The following is a 15,582-nucleotide window of genomic DNA, read 5'->3' on the forward strand; positions in this document are numbered from 1 at the left end:
TGGCGCGGACCGGTTGTGTCAGTCGGAGCGTAAACGTTAGATAGATCAGCGTAGACGGTCGAAGTCGTGTCCAGTTTTATTAATATAATAATATGAATAATAAGTTTTACAGTGTATGTACATTACATTATACTTCTCTAGTGTGAAATATTTTTAAAAATAAAATAATATAATACATCAGTGTGTGCTGTTCGACATCAACAGGCGCTTCGGCGAACGGTTATTTATTCATCATATCGATATAACATAATATAATACAATATAATATTATTAATACATAATTATTATATTTATGTTTGTGTTTGTGTGTGCGTGTGATACCATTGACCGGGGACGACGACGATGATTATTGCGATTCACTGCCGGTATAGCTACCCTACGCCGTCCACGTGTTACAATTAGGTACGTACAATTCGAGGACGAGTTTTATTATATTTTTACGTCACTAGACCTATACAGTTGTACCGTTAATATATATTATTATATTTAACCTAAGGTTGATTAGTGCCGAGTAACCATTTTAGGTGTATATAAAATATAAATACTACAATGATACAATATGATATTTGTCCTAATATATATTTTATCAATTATTATTAGAAATACCTATATTAATAATTTACGAATTTACGATGATTAAAGCTTACTTATTTTCAAATTTATTCTATGTGAACTGAACAATAAATGTTTATCTATATATATTATAATTGACTCAAGCGATCCATATAAAATAAAAATTAAAAATATTAAAAATATAATTTATGACTATTTTATGTGTATTTTTGATTTATCTCAATTAATATTAATTGTTTTATCTCTAGAAAAAAAAAAGATAGATGCTACATTATTAGAGATTTTTAATTTTGACCCCCTCCGGTTTATATTTCTGCGGGAGCCTTTACTATAAAATTATTTTATCTAAATATAAAATTGATAAAATATTGTGAATTTATTATACTCGAACAATTTTATATATTATAAAATGTTGATGGATTATAGAATCAGTTCGTAAAATGTTCAAATTATCATAGATTCCATCTTTCTAACTATTATAAATCCATCATAAATACAAAACATCTATAAAAGGACGTTTGTCATTAAAAAAAAGTAATTATCATACGAATCAATTAAATTGTATTTTGAAACTATTTGAAAATTTGGTCCTTATAGCTAATATGTTTACAAATTAAAAAATTATTATTTTGAATAATTTCGTTACTTCCCGAAAAAAATTGGGACGAGAATGCTTGGCGAATCACTTTAACATGGTACCTAATGTAATTTGTTACATGGAGTCGTTGTTACGAAAATAAGCAAGATTATTCAATGTACAGAATAAATGTGAATATAACTAATAAAATAATGTAAAAAAAAAAATAATAATAATAACACTAATAAATTTAATGTTAAAAAAAAAATGATTAGACTATTACTGGTAAACTTTTATTTTTGTTAAGGGAGGGAAAACTTATGGGGAATTTTGTAGATCTTTTTTAAATCTTTAATATAAATAGATAATATTTTTTCAATTTTTAACTCAAAATAATGTGCAAATTTTAGTAACTTTTAAAACTTTAGTCAAAATTCTAATCACAAAAGCTAATAAAAAAATGTAAGTTTACGCTCAACTTTTTTTAAATTTTCACTAAAAACTTATGAGAAACTTTTTATTATGTATTTTATTTTCAAATTTTTATCGACAATACTATTGAGTATAAGACATAAGTAGTATTATCAATGTGTTATGACAATACTTAACAAATAATATACCTATTAATAAAAAAAGATTTCTTTTGATCAAGAAGAGTCGAAATATATTCAAAACGGTATATTGGTATGGCGTATAGAAATTGCTAATAAAAACATGTTGTGAAAATGTTATATATCTGCGTTTACTTTTGTTTAGTGTTAATCCAAACACTAAAGTCGATTTTATTGATACGTACCTATAAAATTTATGTTTTCCTTTGCACATAGCCACAAAAAAAAAAAAAAACAATTATTATAAAATCAATACAGTTATAACTCCCTTCAAGAGAAACTCCCTTAATTTGTGTGTAATATAAATGTAGATTAAAGAGATCAAAATATATTTGACGAAAACTTTATTAATATTATAGTAGGTATTTAATTTACTGAACATTAAACGCAATTTTTGTAAAAGCTTGTATTTTTATTGTTATTTATGGTAATTAAATCTACATTTTTTAAAATCTAATTTCTAAGTTTTGAATATCTTAATCACCGTAGGTACTACAGACTACAGTAGAAGATATGGATCGGTATTATGTGTTATTAGATAATATGTCAAATATACGACTAATATTGATCGTTAAGATCTTTTGAACGATGGCATTTATACGGCATGTTTAATGTCAAGTTACGTGCCTGTAATTGTCTACTAAACAGTTAAAGATCATATAATATAATATGCAATAAAGTAGATCAATTACGAAAGTGATATCACATATGTCGAGCAAATAATACACTTAACACCGTGAGTTACATTAGAGATTGTCTTCTAAAATATACAGTTTAAGTAATAGTGTATTTAGTGCCTACTGTAACAATGTAGTTGTGTCACCGCATTCGTGTACATATTGTGGTATGTCTATATGTAATTTATTAGACCGTACTTCTAATCTACGTTTGGCCACCATCACTTTTAATAGAGTTAAATTATCAACGTGTTATTTAAGCTCATTATCTTATAAACTCCAGACATTATATTAAAATCAACAGTTAATAAAATACATTTAACCTATATTATGTTTTGCATGTCTTATACTCGAAAATGTTTGAGTTAGTCCAACATCAAAATAGACTTGGAACCAGTGCCGCAATAACCGGGTGTGTTGCGTGTGTCAAACACAAGGCCCCAACCCACAATGGGGGGCCAATGATAAAAATTAAAAAATATATAGAAATAAATAAAATAAAACTATTTTGTTATAATAATAATTAATAATACAGATTGAGCAATAGATCGGTTTTGTTCTGTACACAACATTATCGTACATTAACGTTTCTTATGCAGCTTGAATAACCGAAATTAAAAATAGTTTGGTAGTTTGGTTGCAATTGATTAAAGCGCATCATGCGAAGGAGTATTGAGTATTAATAGTAATAACTCAAAATTTCAAAGTATGTTTTCAAATTTGGAAAAATTAATTTTATAATAGTCAATAGGTTAATTTTTCAATTTTTAAGAGGGGTGAGGGCCCATTCATTTATTTACTTACAGGCCCAAAATGGTGTAGTTGCGGCGCTGCTTGGAACCATGGTGTAGTTTCTGAATATGTTTTAAAATCTAAGTTATTAAAATACATAATATACATTTGTAATATGTATATTGCATTCAGTTAAAATTAGTACTTAGTAGGTATAGGTATCAAATTGTACAGTGCTAGGTATACATTTTTGTGACACTTTTGTCGAGAAATGAGATTGAGGCAAAATTAATTTAATAGTTAGATACCTAGGTAGATCAAGATTATGACAATTCAAATGAAGAGATTGCAAATTAAAATTCAATTAGTGACAATTAACTTTGATACATTTGATTACCTAGAAAAAGTTATTATATAATATGTATTAGGTACCTACTAAACCTACTTATAATTGACGTTACTGGAGAGTGCACAGCCACATAGGAAACTTGCACACGCTTAGAAAATAAAAGCCTTTTTTCTATTTTATTTTGATTAAGTATGGAGTACTTAAGTATTATCAATAATTTTATCATAAGCCATTACTTACTGTATCTACTGCAAGAATATTGAGGAATCCTGCAGGTCGCAGGATATGTACTTTTTGTGTTACCAGGCTCCCAGCTAATAGCTATTACATAGGTAACATATAGATGTTCTATAATTAATAATGTTAAAGTTAATCAATAATAACTTTTAAGATTTTAAGATGTGAATTAAAAAAAATAAATAAAACAAATTCTCTCAAATTTTTCATTTTGTCACTCCTGAGAAATGATATAATGTTTTCTGATCGACAGTCGGCGGTCCGATTATTTCATATAGGTTCGTTGGTATTTTATGTTTTTCTCTTTCTTCATCATTTTATCTACATTCTGTCATTCAATGTTATACTTTAAGGGTAACCCCGCATGGCGCATGAGATGCATTATGTTAGCGGTTGTGGTCGATTTTCAATCGATTATTATTATTGCTGTTCTCCTTGAAGTTCTAAGTTGTAGTCCGCTCAATTTATAAAGTCCTTAGCAGAATAAATATAATATTTTAATGGCATAATTGATTTGTATAACCCAGAGAGTGGATCACGTTGTCTCGAACTACGAAAACAATGTTAAAATAGTTGTAACAATTTTATTTTGTTGTTCTGTAGCTGTTTTACTCATATTAATACAGTACATAAATAAATATTTGAAACATTGTTTATATATAAATACACTAATAAAATGGGTGGTGGTGGAGTCTAGAAATTGTTTACATTTATTCTTCAGCAATATTAATTTATATATCTATAACAGAATTAAAACCGACTGAACTTCAAAATAACTGTATATTATAATGCATTTTTTAGTATTATGCATTGTTTTAAAATAAGACGTAATATGATTATAAACAATTATAACAAATTAAGAATGACTGTATCAAAACAAAAAAAGTGAAGAATATAATATTATCAAGTTATGTCAAATGTGTGTATAGCACAATTGCATAAAGTTAAATTTATTAAGCTCTCTTGTCTTATAATTATAAACTAAAACGACCAAATATCGATTAACATTTGATTACAAGGACGGTATTTTGAGAAAAACGATATTGTAAATGTGTTAATTGCAGGAGTCGAAAGTAAAAAAAATCTATTTCGAATAAGATATGTCAGAAACGATGCATCTAATATAGTTATGTATTAATAATACACTACTATTATATTTTACCTATTATTAAAATTAAAATACTTTGGCACATAAAAATAAAACTATGTCGATGCACAGGCCATTGGAAATTGTTGTTGACGAATATTCAATTAAATGTATTATACTCGAAGAAGTCAAATGCAATATTATTTCAATTATTTGTTCATAGAGTTTGGTCCAATGGAATGTCGTGACGACCGGTTGTTAAAATTAAGCCGGAGTCGACGAGAAAAAGATATTAAGTTTGTTATGCCATTATAATTTATGATATATTTCCGCGTGTTTGTTGTTGAAAATAACATCTTTAGGTTGTATTATAATATAATATAGGTACCGGCTAAGACGTGTTCTGTACTATTTAAAATATGTAGACTACCGCATTAACATGCTTATTATACCTATCTAAATAAACTCGTATAAGTGTATAACCCCAGTGACCCACATTCGAATCATCTGGTCCATTGAAAACAGTATTATAGTATACCTATATACGTATAATTAAACACATAAAATATATTACCTACTACTATTACAGTGACTTGTACCGAATCCAGTGGTTCCAATACTGGTTACAACTCTGAACTCATATCAGTATAATAATTTTATATTATTATTAGCTGAGGCCAGGTACAGGTTTCGTTTATGTTCTGTAAGTTGGCTGTTGCAGAGCTTAACGCTTAACGTTTAAAATATATTAGACATGGGTTAGGTTTGCTATAGCTATAGATAAGTATTTCATATGCGAACTACTATTCATAATATTATATTAATATTACCTATTGTCAATTTGTCATACAATGGATAAAATCATACTTATGTGTTATGTTGTAATACTGCTGTCTTGTAAAAAATACTTTTAAAATCGTATTTAAATTTGGATACAAATTAAGATACACATAAATCTGTTCAGAAAATATTTAAAATACTTTTAAGAAAGTTTTAATGGAACAACTACAAATACAGGAAATACTTGACAAGTATTAAAATACTTTCAAACAATTGGGTTTACTTAATTGATTGTAAAAGTATGACCGTATGGGTAAGAAATATGATTTAATAATAATTATAACAATATTAATAATTTAAAGCTGCATTTTCGTGTTTATCCATTATTATAATTTTTTACTACCTACTTCATTTAATACCAAATAATGAAAAAAACATAAATTATATTTTAATTTTAAAACACTTTGTAATTAATTTAACAATAAATTATTTCCAATAAAATACAAAATAAATAATTGAAATTCAAATACATTTTTGATCATTTTATTTTAATTATAAATAAAATATTATTATAATTAGGTACCAAAATACAATTCGAAATGTGATGAATATAATTCTTTTGAATTTTGGAAAGTATTTTTATAAAAGTATTTGATTTTCAAATATAATCACATCCAACATGGTATACTTTAACATACTTAATTTTAAAAGTATTGTTAATAGTGCTCTAAATGTATTTAAATACATTTACTGAAATACTTTACAAGACATCTGTAGGGCTCATACAGCAATACGGATAGTTTCACGGAATTGCCTCTAAGTAAATAATTGTATAAAGTATATAAAATGTATAGGTATAATATTACGACTGCAACAATGATGATACGTGTGATGGGTACCGTTAGTGCTCTAAGCTATATTAAGTGAACGCGTGTGTATAATATGTCATTCTGTGCGACTGTACCTACGTCAGACATACGTCTATACCTTCTAGAGTTTTAGCTATAGTAATAATATTATTATACGGATATAAAAGGTATATAAAGGAATATACTCGTAATCCGGTATGAATGTATGATAATATTATGGTATTATGGTAGTTTAGCTGGTCTTGACTGGGTATATTTTGTCTATATAATACATACATTTTATGTACCTACAGTATGCGTACACGAGGATCCGCGATTCGGTGGAAAAACAAATAACAACAAATAAACAAACTTCATAATAAGTACCACCAGGATAATTTTGCTTTATGCCCATTTAAAATTACTTAGTATGGGGTTCATTAACCCCACAAAAAAAATTGCGATCTATTATATAGTTGATGTTTGAGTATAGAGTATAGACAGTAAATAAGTGTCTATATAGGTAGATATATTGTCACCAATTATGTGTTGAGTGACTTACTACTTAGACCTACCACCAGTCATCATCCAAATCAACTAGATATAGGTACATACTAATTGAATACTAATTAAATATCATTTTTTCTACAAGTTTGAAATCAAACCAAAATAACCAAGAGATATTTTTGAAAAAAAAAAATCAATTATTTTAAACACTATTTGAATTGAGTACATAATTGATGCTTAGTTCATTTGATAGGCATATAACTATATAATCTTAAGGAATAGTCAATAGTTATTGAGCAGATCGTATGATCTTCTTTTAAACCTGATAATTTATTTATTAGACTATATATTAACATTAGACTACGGTGCAGATTTTATTTTTATGTAGCCTATACGACCTAAATGTCTGTATCAGCGTATTGACATTTGTCACACACGGTCTTTACTCTTAATTTATAGTTATGAATATCGACAGGTTTTAAAGTATTTTATGAAATAGAATGAACATGTTCAAGATTTAAGAGCAAGTATATTTTACCATTAAAATAAATTAAAGAGCAGTAACACTTGTGGTATGCTTCCACAATTATTTAGACAAATATCACTGTACCATGACCTTAAGTGCCTTCTCCACGGCGGATGATCTCGATAGAAGGCTGCTGACCGCAGCCACCGGTTGAGTCAAATCTCCTTTCGACCAATACGCCATTTTATGGTGAATTACTTGACATAATTATAGCGTAGGTACTGTCAATTCTTTGGCCATTTTTTCATTCTGTTTACTTTTAATGTCACCACTCTACAAACACTCAGATATTTAAAAAAATGTTATCATAATTCGTATCTTCTTAACCTAAAAAAAATATATTATATAAACATAATTATAATAATATATCTATGTGACTATGCGTTCTCATTTAAAAAAAAAAAACAACAGTATTTTCGTACCTCGCATAAAATCATCAGTAATGATATCAAATTCTTGAATTTTGTTTTACATATTTTCTTATTTAGAATTAGTTAGCTCCACACTTGTTAAATCATCCATGCGATAATTACAATTATTAACGAATAATACCTATTATTTGAGCATGTTGTGTGATGTTTATTATTAGTATAATATTTTAATGGCAAGTCGCTTGCAGTTCGTGTATGGATATTAGTGCAAAATGTAAAATCTTTTATCAGGTTAGTTTTTTTTCTGAGTATTATTATTGATTATTGAATATAAATTGTACTACAATTGATACTCAATCGGTTTCAATGGTGTTATACAACAATAAAATAAAAATATAATGATTTTATAAAAGCAGAGAATGATAATTTCGTCGGAAACCGAATAGGAAAAATAAACAACGGAAAAAAATAGCGGGTAAGTGGGTACCGCTGTGTTGTACATTTGGGGTGGGGTGGACCTCTGACTAGGGTAGGTTAAATTTGAATGCAATGATAGGTATCGTTGTATACGAAAAACGATTCTGAACGGAGACGGTTTATCTGTCTAGGATATATTATAAATTATTAAAAATGTTCATATCTTAGATTTAAAAAGACAATTTTTTATGAATTTCTAGCTTAAAATAATTTGCGAATTTTCGTGATTTTTATGTGTGTTGTCAAAATTAAAATGTTTGTAAAAAAAAATGTGACTATGCATTTCTTTTATTTTTCAACTGCTATTGTAAAAATATATTATGAGCCTTGTATTAAATTCTCAAATCTTAGAATTAAAAAGAAAAACTTTAATGAATTTCTATCTAAGATAATTTGAACGTTGCCGTAATATTTTTACGTATTTAGTCAAAATTTGAACTGTAAATGCTTATAAAAAAAAAATCGTGCCTATATGTATTTTTATAATTTTTTAATCACTATAAGAATAACTTATGGGGAACTTTTAAATAAACTTTCAAGTATTTTGATAGGGCCAAAAAAATGTTATCGACACTTCAAAAGAAAATTTTCAGAAAAATTGAAAATTTCAGTTGTCTATAAATAACTCAAAAAAAGTCAAAATATTTTGAAAATTAAATCATGTAAAGAAAATGCCAATCTAAATAACTGGTGAAATTTTCCAGTATCTACGACTTATACTTTTTGAATAATAACAAATATTTAAAATCGTTTGAGGATAAATCGTTATTGTTACGCTATTTCGAAAAAATTTAAAATTCAAACGCACTTAAAATTTTTCCTATAATGATGCTTCGAGTTTTCTCTATAACTACTTGAAGGAAAACTTAGTGTTGTATTTTTAATTCTTAGTTATAAACACAAAAAATGTTATGATTTTTCAACTTCAAAATTACTTGCAAATTTTTGCGTTTTCGACAGATTTCGTAAAAATTAGAAATATAAACGCTTATAAAAAAAAATTGTGACTAACGATTTTTAATTTTTTTTAGCTACAATAAGAACAACTCATAAGGAACCTTGAATTAAATTTTTAAGTTTTTTTGGTCGTCCAACATTTTTTTACCGGCACTTCAAAAAAAAATTCTCAAAAAAATTTAAAATTTCAGTGGTCTATAAATAACTCAAAAAAAAGTCAAAAATTTGTGATTAGTTTTTGAATTACAACCATATCAAAAAATCTATTTGGTCGAAAACTGGTTTTGCGTAAAAATTCCCGTTTTTCTGTCATTTTTTTTTGTTTTTCTCGATTTTTTTGAAAACTGTTGGAAAATGTTTACTTTTGACCTCTATAATGCACCAAGGATATTCACTTTTACATCGGAAACCACCCCTAAAGTTTGAAATCGAAGCATTATTTCGACTAGTTATGCTGTACACAGACACACAAAAAAAAAAAAAAAACACACATCATTGTAAAATCAAGACATTCATTACTTCGTTCAGAATCTAAAAAAGTCAAATTACAATAATTAAATATATAAAAATTAAAATTAATGTATTAAATTAGGTATTATTTAAAAATTTTTTACACATTATTGGTCATATTGTATACTTATAAAATATGCATTATACATAGATATTTATACACAGTTTATATGTTATTATTTATTATTCATAGTAATAAATATATTTTAGATTCTAAACAGCAATGAATGTATTGATTTTATTAAACAAAAAATTTAAATTAAAATTTATTTCAAGATAGCATGCAGTTCATATTGCAACATGTACATTTAAATATAATAATATTTAATTATAATTATTTTTTATATATTTGACCAATAATGAGTAAAAATTTTTTAAATAATACATTAATACCTAATTTAATACTTTAATTTTAATTGTTGTATATTTAATTATTGTAATTTGACTTTTTTCCCGTTGTTGATTTTTCACATGGCTTTTTTTTCTGTGGATTATTTTTCCCGTGGCTTTTTTTCTGACTATCTTGGAAACCATCCAAATCCAATACTTGATTTTTATTTATTTATTAATTTTTTTTTTTTTGGTGGGGGCATGGGAGGACAGTCCTTTTTATTTTTCTTCTTATATTTTTGTGAAATGGAACGTTGGAAAAGCAACAGTTACTAATAAATTAGTAAATTGTCATTTTCCCCGATATAAGATATAATAGTTATTCTTATTATAGTTTTAATTGTACCTACGAAAAAAACGAATAATTAAAATGTCTTATAATTATTATGAAATACAGGGATACAATATTTTATCATGTAAGACGTAATAGTATTCATATCAACATTTATAATGGACCTTGTTGGCTTGTTTAATGCATTATTAATACCTAATTGACCAATTATATATATTTTTTTTTATAAAATAATTGATAAATAGGAGTTTTTTCTTACTTATATATACATATATATTAATATATATTTACAGAACAAATTTAATACTAGCTGTTTTGGTGTGATTATTGCTGGAAAGGGTGTGATGGGGACAAAGCCCCTACTGCGGTAACTTGATGGTTAATTTTGCGTGGAACACTAACATCCAACATCCGCTGAGACAGAGACAGAACATTGTATAGTACAACTACTAGTATGAGCAAGACTATTACGATAATTTACATTATACAGTATACACACTAGCTGTATATAACAATAATATCAACGAACACAGCCGGTCCATTTGCACGGGTACCCACCCATTTACTCACGGCCAATTAGTTCAATTTTCAATGTTCTCAAGACGATACATAGTCAAAATATTTTCCTAGGTATAGTACTATACGTGAACATGATATTTCAAAGGTAAAAACGGTGCATTATAATAATGTACCGATGCTATGGTCTTAGAAATTGTTTCCCTCTAAAATAAAAAAAAAATCCACCGTTTACCAAATAAGTATATATATATATATATATATATATTATGTGTGCGTGCGTGCGTGTGTGTGTGTGTGTGAGTTTGTATATAAATAATATCGTATTTATATGATAACTATATACATATATGATACATCTACTCTATAACGTAACTTTGTGTCCAATGTCTATAGATATAATAATGATAATAATAGTAATAATGATAATGATGATGTACAGTGCGCTGTATCGATATCGGAGACAAGGCCGTGGAAAATGTTTAATATTTTTTTGGTTACAATAAGCGGGTTTTTTTTTAAATTTTTTTTTTTTTTGACACGCATAATGTAACAACCACATAGCATAATATATACATACTATTATTCGCTATACTTACTCGTCCACGTTGTGTTTATTGTATAAACTGGTCAATAACAAATTGGTTAATATATTAATAATATGGTCACATATCGTGTGACATGTATGAAAATGCTGAATTCATAAATATTTTGTAAACGTAATAAGTAATAGTAATATTATAGGTACCGCAGTTAATGAGCTACATATCAGTATGAAAATGACTGTAAAATTATCGGGTAACATGTCGAGAAATAAATACACACCATATAGTAAAGCGGTATTATAGCAGTTGACTATCATTTTCTTTTGACGACTAGCTGTCACATAATATACAGCCCAGGTCCAATTATAGGTAGGTAGTAGGCACTATAATAATTTTAGGTTATTATATTATACGCCGTACAGCATTTGAAATTTTAACGATCATCTTGTCAATGTTGCTGTCACGAGGAATAAAAACGATCTTTGTTTGTATAAGATTTTAAATTCATTATTATTGAAATAAAAACAAATATAGGAATGTGACATATTATTTATTACATAAAAATCGGTATTAAAAACGAACCGGGTTTTAAACAACTTAAAAGTACAAGAAAATTCAAATAATTCTAGATGATATAACTAAATAGTAAATAACTAATGCAGCAAGGATTGCAATAAGCTAGGATTTTATTTTGCAGAGTAATAGGAGATGATCTTATACAACTTTTGTTTGGACTAAAAATTGTTTTCCTCAGTTCTTCAACTATTTTTTATATAATATTTTCCTATAATATAAATCTTAATCACGAGGAATATCTATAAATTAATTTTATAAACAATTACATTTAATATATTAGTTTATATTATTATAGATAGATATTATGTTATTTTAATTATTATATTATGCTTGACAGTTGCTATATAGTGCTGTTAGTTTTGATATTAGAGTAAATTGACCTATTATAAAATTCAAAGATAAGTGTATTATCTACGTCCCAACGTAGATTTTTATTGATAATATTGTTTTTAAGTAAGTATTATGAATTTTTGAAACTATTCATTTTTGATTATCATAACTTACTTAAAAATAAAAATATCAATAAAACTATAAAAGTCTACGTTTGGCCCTAGATAATAATCTTACTTTTAAATGTTATAATAACTAATAAATCAATTCATTCTAATATTAAAACTAACAGCACATTGTTGAAACTTGAAACTAGTGAAAAAAAAATTATAAAAATGAAATAAACATATAATTTAATTAGTAATTAGTAATTAACCAATGAAATTTTAATGTCGTACATTTGTAAGACGGAGACAACAGATGCCGGACCTACGTCTTCTTAAATATGAACCGCATAGATTTTAATAGAGTTATTTGAGATTGAGATGTGTTATGAAATATAAATCCTGGTCTAAACTTAGGTACCTATATCTATTATCTACTTATAATAAGTATTTTTATAATCTGTAACTTATAAGAATAATAAAATATAAATAAAAAATATTTAACAAAATGTCAAGTTTCCTTGTTTTTTTTGGCTTCTTTAAAAATTTATCAATAATACATTGACATGCAACTGAAAAATAATCTATTTATTGGCAAATTCACTAATCAATTAAATCCAGTCCGAGATCAAAAAAAAAAAAAATAATAATAAATTGTAAATAATTATGAATTAAATGAAGTTAAACTTAAAACCCGATTACATACTTTTATAGACTTTAGTATGTTATACAGTTATTATACTACATAACAAAACACAATTAAAATTGTATTTAAACCACTTTAAACTCGAAAATGTATGTTCAGTGGTTCTGTCGTTACACTAGAAGTGCACATAATTATTTTAGAAGGTAATTTATATTCTTTGTTGCAAAGAAAAAGATGTCCATTTCTGTCTTACAATTCAAATTATTTTACGTCACTTTTTCCGAATTTCAACTCTGTTATACCACATTCTTATAGATCTCGAACGAGTAAAACTAAGGATGACCTAATGCTAAATGTATTTACAATTAGTATTGACAATAATTAACTGCGTGAAAAAAATGGTTAGTGTGTACTCAAACTTACCACAAATCACAATTGCCCGCATATGTTGTTGCCTAACTTAACCTAACAAGTGCGTAACATACCAAATTTTACGCTTAGTAGTTCCAATTTAGCTCTGTTAGTTCAAAATTTTGAGTGAATTATACCTCTTACAAAAAGTAAAGGTAATTATTATCTAGGTTATCACAGAGGCTGTGTATTATATTTTTATTTTAAACAGCGCTTATAATTATTGTCTAATAAGTTGTTTTCTGTAGGTCATTTGATTTTCTTAGTTTTAAAAGTATTATTTTCTTATTATAACTAATACATATATTAAAATAATTAGAATTGTTTTATGAATGAAAACTTATGGTTTCATTGAATTAAAACTGTAAATTAATTTATATTTATGGTGCAATTTTGTAGGTTCGAAATCATTACCTTTTTTAAATTTTACAATCATTTTTCATGGTAAACGGCCACTTTGTATGGTCCATTGTTTAAACATGCATAACGCGGACAGTTTTTACTGTTATATACATTAAGTATATATTAAGTATATATAATGTAAATTATTTAAATGTAAAAATAAAATATAAAAAAAGTCAATTTATTAAAAACTTCATAAAATAGTATAGTATATTACTATTAGTCAAAAAAATAAAATTAAAAATGTGTATACTTAAGTAGCCTAGTAGATACTTACTGGTTCTATACGGGTTTTAGACATTTTTCCAATACACATAGTCATAGTAGTAGAACATTTCCAACGTATATCATCTAAATTTTTTCTTAATATTGTGTAGTCAAAACCATCTTTAAAAAGTTTTGGTCTTAATTTAGTAGACTTTGTTGTTGCCATCGTGACGATGTGACAGTCGTCGTCTTAATGAAATGCAGTTCAACGATAAACACAAACGATAATTTGATTAACTTCGAGCTTGGGAAATATATGTATACTTAGAATGTATAAGACACTTAGATTTACCAAATACTATTTAAACTTAAAAACATTTTTTATAAAATTGTATATATAATATATACATATGTATATACTTTCATACTTTATATATATTTATTAGTACAAAGTGTCCGCGTTCTGCAATCTAAAATTTTACCTGACCGTACAAAGTGTCCGCGTTTCGCACTTTTAATGCTCAACCGTACAAAGTGACCTAGAACCATTTTTCATTAGTCCTAAAATACTTTTCTCTGAGTGAAGCAAAAAAGATAATAGGGGATATAACCCTTAACCTCCCCCCTGAGTTCACCACTGGCTACTACCATTGATTGTATATACCTACTATTACTATGGTTAATGGTCTTATAAGTGATAACCAGGACTTATAGCGTTAAAAATCATTAAAATAAGCGCTTAAAAAAGCTCTTAAAAACATCAATAAGCACTCAAATAAGCATTTAAAAAACTTAAATCTTTGCAAAAATATTTATCAAAAAAAAAAAAAAACTAAAAAATCAAACAAAATAAAAATAAATCTTTATCTTTATATTATAAAATAAATTAAACTTCACTTTCAAGACTTTAAGGATTTTATGGATTTTCCGAGGGATTTTCTGAAAAATAAAATGTAAACGATATTTATAATAGTTAAAAATATTATAAAAACGTAGAAAAAGCAAAAATAATCAGAAAAACCGGAAATAAGCATTTCTTTGAAAAATCGCCGAAACAACTGAAAAAAAGCACTTTCAAACTTCATAATTAAACGTTTTATAACATGGCATACACTTCCATAGCACTATGCTACATTTTAAGTCAATCCAGAAATATAAGCAAATGCTTAAAGTCCCGAGTCCTGGTGATAACTTAATAGGTATTTTCAATTTTGTAGGTAGGTTGTAGCTAGGTATCCTACATAAATAGTCATTATATATTTATTATTATGAAGTTGCACGTAGTAAATAGATATATATTAGTATATATTACATTATAATATTATATACACAGTTGTAAATTGG

The 15,582-nt window shown here is 26.4% G+C and overlaps 1 protein-coding gene across 1 annotated transcript in view; it reads left to right on the forward strand.

Moving 5' to 3' along the window:
- LOC107161349 (uncharacterized) overlaps nucleotides 1–15,582 on the forward strand; it is a 36,580-nt gene continuing 20,998 nt past the window's right edge. The window contains exon 1 of the mRNA XM_089226445.1: nucleotides 1–402. The gene's annotated coding sequence lies outside the window, so the exon portion shown is untranslated. The remainder of the gene's footprint in view (nucleotides 403–15,582) is intronic.

This window comes from Diuraphis noxia, unplaced genomic scaffold (assembly GCF_037042655.1).
Source record: "Diuraphis noxia isolate RWA-SAM2 unplaced genomic scaffold, SU_Dnox_SAM2 contig0004, whole genome shotgun sequence".
NCBI lineage: Eukaryota > Metazoa > Arthropoda > Insecta > Hemiptera > Aphididae > Diuraphis > Diuraphis noxia.